Source organism: Oncorhynchus nerka, linkage group LG4, assembly GCF_034236695.1.
Source record: "Oncorhynchus nerka isolate Pitt River linkage group LG4, Oner_Uvic_2.0, whole genome shotgun sequence".
Lineage (NCBI taxonomy): Eukaryota > Metazoa > Chordata > Actinopteri > Salmoniformes > Salmonidae > Oncorhynchus > Oncorhynchus nerka.
The window spans coordinates 101,312,771-101,320,384 of record NC_088399.1 but is presented as its reverse complement, the minus strand read 5'-3'; the positions used below and the strand labels follow the sequence as shown (position 1 = coordinate 101,320,384).

Genomic DNA, 7,614 nt, shown 5'->3' with positions numbered 1-7,614 from the left:
CTAGCCTCTTAGTCTCAAACCCAGCCCTCAGTAAAAACATCTTCTAACTAGCCTCTAGCCTCAAACCCAGCCCTCAGTAAAAACATACTCTAACTAGCCTCTTAGTCTCAAACCCAGCCCTCAGTAAAAACATACTCTAACTAGCCTCAAACCCAGCCCTCAGTAAAAACATCCTCTAACTAGCCTCAAACCCAGCCCTCAGTAAAAACATCCTCTAACTAGCCTCAAACCCAACCCTCAGTAAAAACATCCTCTAACTAGCCTCAAACCCAGCCCTCAGTAAAAACATCCTCTAACTAGCCTCAAACCCAGCCCTCAGTAAAAACATCCTCTAACTAGCCTCAAACCCAGACCTCAGTAAAAACATCCTCTAACTAGCCTCAAACCCAGCCCTCAGTAAAAACATCCTCTAACTAGCCTCAAACCCAGCCCTCAGTAAAAACATCCTCTAACTAGCCTCAAACCCAGCCAGCAGTAAAAACATCAGTTTGCCAAAAGGCACCTAAAGACTCTCAGACCATGATTTTCTGGTCTGATGAAACCAAGATTGAACTAATTGGCCTGAATGCCAAGCGTCACATCTGGAGGAAACCTGGCACCATCCCTACAGTGAAGCATGGTGGTGGTAGCATTTAATTTTTTATTTATTTTACTAGGCAAGTCAGTTAAGAACAAATTCTTATTTTCAATTACGGCCTAGGAACAGTGGGTTAACTGCCAGTTCAGGGGCAGAACGACAGATTTGAATCTTGTCAGCTCGGGGATTTGAAATTGCAACCTTCCGGTTACTAGTCCAACGCTCTAACCACTAGGCTACCCTGCTGCCCCTGTGGATACCCTGCCGCCCCGCTTCAACAAAGTACTGAGTAAATGGTTTGAATATTTATGTGAATGCTATATTTCCATGGTCTGAATGCACTGTACTCTGCACCAGCTACAGTGTAACTGCACTGAACAGCTCTGCGGTCGCAGACTTTTCACAGTGTAATCCAACCCTGGGAACCCATGCTACACCCGAATGGAATCTTCATGCAGCAATGTTGGGCCAAACAGGGAACATCTCTGTTTTCTCTGGGTGTACTGTAATAATTACATGTAAATTGAAGCCCTGAGGGAAATAGCGAATGATTTAGCTGGTATTTCTGTGGCTATATGGGTCCATATGGGGAAAAAGCTCACTAGTTGTTATTAATGAACAGATTTGGCCTGAAGCCGAAAGCTGGGGAGGAACATGAATCATCTGCCTGAATTTCCTGGAGTTTCATTTTAAGCAGTAAAAGCTTTTCCATAGATATATATAGATATATATATATATATATAATGTACATTATACACAGGTATAACAGGTATATAATGTACATTATACACAGGTATAACAGGTATATAATGTACACAGTATTGTATGTACATTATACACAGGTATAACAGGTATATAAGGTATAACAGGTATATAATGTACACAGTATTGTATGTACATTATACACAGGTATAACAGGTATATAATGTACATTATACACAGGTATAACAGGTATATAATGTACATTATACACAGGTATAACAGGTATATAATGTACATTATACACAGGTATAACAGGTATATAATGTACATTATACACAGGTATAACAGGTATATAATGTACATTATACACAGGTATAACAGGTATATAATGTACATTATACACAGGTATAACAGGTATATAATGTACACAGTATTGTATGTACATTATACACAGGTATAACAGGTATATAATGTACACAGTATTGTGTGTACATTATACACAGGTATACACAGGTATAACAGGTATATAATGTACACAGTATTGTATGTACATTATACACAGGTATAACAGGTATATAATGTACACAGTATTGTATGTACATTATACACAGGTATAACAGGTATATAATGTACACAGTATTGTGTGTACATTATACACAGGTATAACAGGTATATAATGTATAACAGGTATATAATGTACACAGTATTGTGTGTACATTATACACAGGTATAACAGGTATATAATGTACACAGTATTGTATGTACATTATACACAGGTATAACAGGTATATAATAACAGGTAACACAGGTATAACAGGTATATATAATGTACACAGTATAATGTACACAGTATTGTGTACATTATACACAGGTATAACAGGTATATAATGTACACAGTATTGTGTGTACATTATACACAGGTATAACACAGGTATAACAGGTATATAATGTACACAGTATTGTATGTACATTATACACAGGTATAACAGGTATATAATGTACACAGTATTGTGTGTACATTATACACAGGTATAACAGGTATATAATGTACACAGTATTGTGTGTACATTATACACAGGTATAACACAGGTATAACAGGTATATAATGTACACAGTATTGTATGTACATTATACACAGGTATAACAGGTATATAATGTACACAGTATTGCAGAGTCTGAATGTGAGTATTGTGTAATACACAGGTATAACAGGTATATAATGTACACAAGCATTATAATGTATGATGCAGAGTCTGAAAAAACCAAACATAATGTATGTCCAAAACCAAAGGCTCAACAACTTTCCAACTTCACCCAATTAAGACATTAAATGTTGACGTTAAACATGAATTGATCGAGCATCGTCAAATGGCGATCTAACCTCTAAACATTAGTCGCGTGTCTGTCTAATTATTAGTTTGATTGAGACCTAACGTAGACAGACGTAACAGAAACACCTGAAACTACATACAGGTTTTGACTAGAAGAAGATAACCGAGGGGAAGGTTCTTCTTGACTAGAAGAAGAGAACCGAGGGGAAGGTTCTTCTTGACTAGAAGAAGAGAACCGAGGGGAAGGTTCTTCTTCTGCACTGTTCCACCAATCCATTAAATGTGTAGGAGGAGTTAAGATGTTGCCTTGTTAACGTCCTAAAGAGGAAGTCGAGTCACATGCTCTCTTTCTCTTTTCGTCGCCCCTGAAAAATGGGGAACATCCGTTTGTTGGAGACTCTCGGTGGAGGCCAGAATGAGATGGAACCAGGCTCCCGCCACTGCAGAACGTGGTGGATGCTGTGAGAGAAGTCACTGTGGCGCTCTCAGACCCGGGTTTAAATTGTATTTGTTTTTCTGTGCTTGGTTGAGCCAATGAAACCACTGGAAAAAAATAATGTAATCAAACGTATTAAAAAAACTAAATGAATAAAGTATATTATACTGACCAGAAATATAAACGCAACATGCAACAGTTTCAAAGACTTTACTAAGTTACAGTTTATATAAGAAAATCAGTCAATTGAAATAAAATCACAAGGCCCTAATCTGTAAGGAGACGAGAAGAAAATACAGGCAGTGAACATTTAGGCAGCAGGTAGCCTAGTGGTTAGAAGAAGTTGGGCCAGTAGCCAAAGGTTGCTGGATCGAATCCCCGAGCTGACAAGTTAAAACATATGTTGTTCTGCCCCTGAACAATGCAGTTAACCCACTGTTCCCTGGGTGGATGTCATTGTAAATATGAAATTGCTCTTAATTGACTTGCCTAGTTAAATAAAAATGTATGGACAAGAAACAAACCATAATGACATCATGGGGAACAAACTGAGGAGCAGACAGATATAAGGGACAAATTTGTGAAGGAGTCCAATGTGTGTAATGAGGGTGACAGGTGAGTGCAATGAAGAGCAGCCTGGTGGCCTCGCGCGCCAGAGAGGGGAAGCAGGTGTGACACTAATCTATGGATTTCACATGACTGGGAATATACTGAATGATGGCAGCAACTAGCTCTTAAACTCGGCAGTATTTGGTTTGTTTATGTAAATGTTTTGTTTATGTATATTTGTTTTATTTTATGTATATATGTACAGTATATACTTGTAACAGTCTTCTTCCTCCTCTGACGAGGAGCAGTAGGAAGGATTGGAGGACCAATGCGCGGCGTGGTACGTGTTCATGATTCTTTTAATAGAACAAATATGACAAATACAAAAACAGAAACAGTTCCGGGTGAAAACAGGCTGCCTAAGTACGGTTCTCAATCAGGGACAACGATTGACAGCTGTCTCTGATTGAGAACCATACCAGGCCAAACACAGAAATATCAACTCATAGAAAAACAAACGTAGACCCAACTCACGCCCTGACCATACACTGTCGGAGCTAGAAGCACAAGCATTTCACTACACCCGCAATAACATCTGCTAAACACGTGACCAATACAATGTGATTTGATTTCATTTGAATACAGATATGCATCTGTTGGTCACAGATACCTTTAAAATAAAAAGTATCAGTAAAGCAGTCAGTGTGCGATGTTGTTGGATATTGGCAGAAACTGGAACACTCTGTCGTACACAATCCAGAGCACCCCAAACATGCTCAATGGCTGACATGTCTGGTGAGGATGCAGGCCGTGGAAGAACTGGAACATTTTCAGCGTCCAGGATTTATGTACAGGTCCTTGCGACATGGGGCTGTGCATTATCATTATCATTATCATTATCATTATCATTATAATTATCATTATCATAATGAAGCATGTAGTGATGTCGGCGGATGATATGACATCAGGATCTTGTCACGGTTTCTCTCTGCATTCAAATTAACTTTGATAAAAAAGCAACCGTTTTTGTTGTCCGTAGCTTATGCCTGCCCATACCATAACCCCACCGCCACCATGGGGCACTCTGTTCACAACGTTGACATCAGCAAACCGCTGACGTTGGAGGCAGCTTCTGGCAGAGAATTGAAGATTAACTTCTCTGGCAACAGCTCTGGTGGATATTCCTGCAGTCAGCTTGCCATTTGCACGCTCCCTCAAAACTTGAGACGTCTGTGGCATTCTGTTGTGTGACAAAGCTTCACATTTTAGAGTGGCCTTTGATTGTCCCCAGCACAAGGTGCACCTGTGAAATGATCATGCTCTTTAATTAGCTTCTTGATATGCCACAGCTGTCAGGTGGATGGATTATCTTGGCAAAGGAGAAATGCTCACTAACATTGATGGAAACAAACATTTGATAGAAATAAGCTTTTTGTGCGTATGGAACATTTCTGGGATCTTTTTATGTCAGCTCATGAAACATGTGACCAACACGTTGCGTATGTTACATTTCTGTTTTTTGTTCAGTGTATTTGAACCCATCCAGGTCTGTGGTTGCCAGCGGAGTGCTTACATCTCTCAGTGCCAGTGACACAGGGGCTAGGTAGCCTTGGGCTGGCGTCACTTAAAATTATCCTCAGATGACAATAGGTTAGGTTCGGCACGATACGATGCACTGATTTGGCCCCCTGGTTGTTTATGTGACGCTGCTGCATAAACAATCATCATGTAAACAGCATTTAAATATGTGAACGCAAGCTGATTCGTTCTTATGTAGCAACATTTGAAATGTTTTTTTTTAAAAGTAGAGCCTCAAAGCTACAAAGTGATATATCATACACTACAGGAACAATGAGAAAATAAAATAAATAATTAAGCTTTGAAAGTTTACAAACTTGTAAACTCACTTTTGAGAAAATGGCCTTTGATTGTTTTGGTACACCTGGAGAGCTCTTCTTTGTCTTTGTTCTTTGTCTAGTCGCATTCAGCATCGTTCAAGCCCTGTTACCTTTTGTGACTAGGGGGCAGTATTTTTATTTTTGGAAAAATAACGTTCCCATAGTAAACAGGATATTTTGTCAGGACAAGATGCTAGAATATGCATATCATTGACAGCTTAGGATAGAAAACACTCTAAAGTTTCCAAAACTGTAAAAATATTGTCTGTGAGTATAACAGAACTGATATTGCAGGCGAAAGCCTGAGAAAAATCCAATCCGGAAACAAACAATTCACACAGGTTAGATCAGAGTCTGGCAGTTGGGTGTCAGGTGAGCTCAGGATCTGGCAGCGGTGCCATGCCTGGGTGTCAACTGAGCTCAGGATCTGGCAGCAGTGCCATGCCTGGGTGTCAACTGAGCTCAGGATCTGGCAGCAGTGCCATGCCTGGGTGTCAACTGAGCTCAGGATCTGGCAGCAGTGCCATGCCTGGGTGTCAAGGGAGCTCAGGATCTGGCAGCCTGGGTGGATCTACATTACATTTTACATTTAAGTCATTTAGCAGACGCTCTTATCCAGAGCGACTTACAAATTGGTGCGTTCACCTTATGACATCCAGTGGAACAGCCACTTTACAATAGTGCATCTAAATCTTTTAAGGGGGTGAGAAGGATTACTTTATCCTATCCTAGGTATTCCTTAAAGAGGTGGGGTTTCAGGTGTCTCCGGAAGGTGGTGATTGACTCCGCTGTCCTGGCGTCGTGAGGGAGTTTGTTCCACCATTGAGGGGCCAGAGCAGCGAACAGTTTTGACTAGGCTGAGCGGGAACTGTACTTCCTCAGTGGTAGGGAGGCGAGCAGGCCAGAGGTGGATGAACGCAGTGCCCTTGTTTGGGTGTAGGGCCTGATCAGAGCCTGGAGGTACTGAGGTGCCGTTCCCCTCACAGCTCCGTAGGCAAGCACCATGGTCTTGTAGCGGATGCGAGCTTCAACTGGAAGCCAGTGGAGGGAGCGGAGGAGCGGGGTGACGTGAGAGAACTTGGGAAGGTTGAACACCAGACGGGCTGCGGCGTTCTGGATGAGTTGTAGGGGTTTAATGGCACAGGCAGGAGCCCAGCCAACAGCGAGTTGCAGTAATCCAGACGGGAGATGACAAGTGCCTAGATTAGGACCTGCGCCGCTTCCTGTGTGAGGCAGGGTCGTACTCTGCGGATGTTGTAGAGCATGAACCTACAGGAACGGGCCACCGCCTTGATGTTAGTTGAGAACGACAGGGTGTTGTCCAGGATCACGCCAAGGTTCTTAGCGCTCTGGGAGGAGGACACAATGGAGTTGTCAACCGTGATGGCGAGATCATGGAACGGGCAGTCCTTCCCCGGGAGGAAGAGCAGTTCCGTCTTGCCGAGGTTCAGCTTGAGGTGGTGATCCGTCATCCACACTGATATGTCTGCCAGACATGCAGAGATGCGATTCGCCACCTGGTCATCAGAAGGGGAAAGGAGAAGATTAATTGTGTGTCGTCTGCATAGCAATGATAGGAGAGACCATGTGAGGTTATGACAGAGCCAAGTGACTTGGTGTATAGCGAGAATAGGAGAGGGCCTAGAACAGAGCCCTGGGGACGCCAGTGGTGAGAGCGCGTGGTGAGGAGACAGATTCTCGCCACGCCACCTGGTAGGAGCGACCTGTCAGGTAGGACGCAATCCAAGCGTGGGCCGCGCCGGAGATGCCCAACTCGGAGAGGGTGGAGAGGAGGATCTGATGGTTCACAGTATCGAAGGCAGCCGATAGGTCTAGAAGGATGAGAGCAGAGGAGAGAGAGTTAGCTTTAGCAGTGCGGAGCGCCTCCGTGATACAGAGAAGAGCAGTCTCAGTTGAATGACTAGTCTTGAAACCTGACTGATTTGGATCAAGAAGGTCATTCTGAGAGAGATAGCGGGAGAGCTGGCCAAGGACGGCACGTTCAAGAGTTTTGGAGAGAAAAGAAAGAAGGGATACTGGTCTGTAGTTGTTGACATCGGAGGGATCGAGTGTAGGTTTTTTCAGAAGGGGTGCAACTCTCGCTCTCTTGAAGATGGAAGG

General features: G+C 42.6%; 1 protein-coding gene across 1 annotated transcript in view; it reads right to left on the bottom strand.

Moving 5' to 3' along the window:
* The window catches only part of necab1 (N-terminal EF-hand calcium binding protein 1), a 163,984-nt gene that overhangs the window by 17,881 nt on the left and 138,489 nt on the right, over positions 1–7,614 (bottom strand). The window lies entirely within an intron of this gene.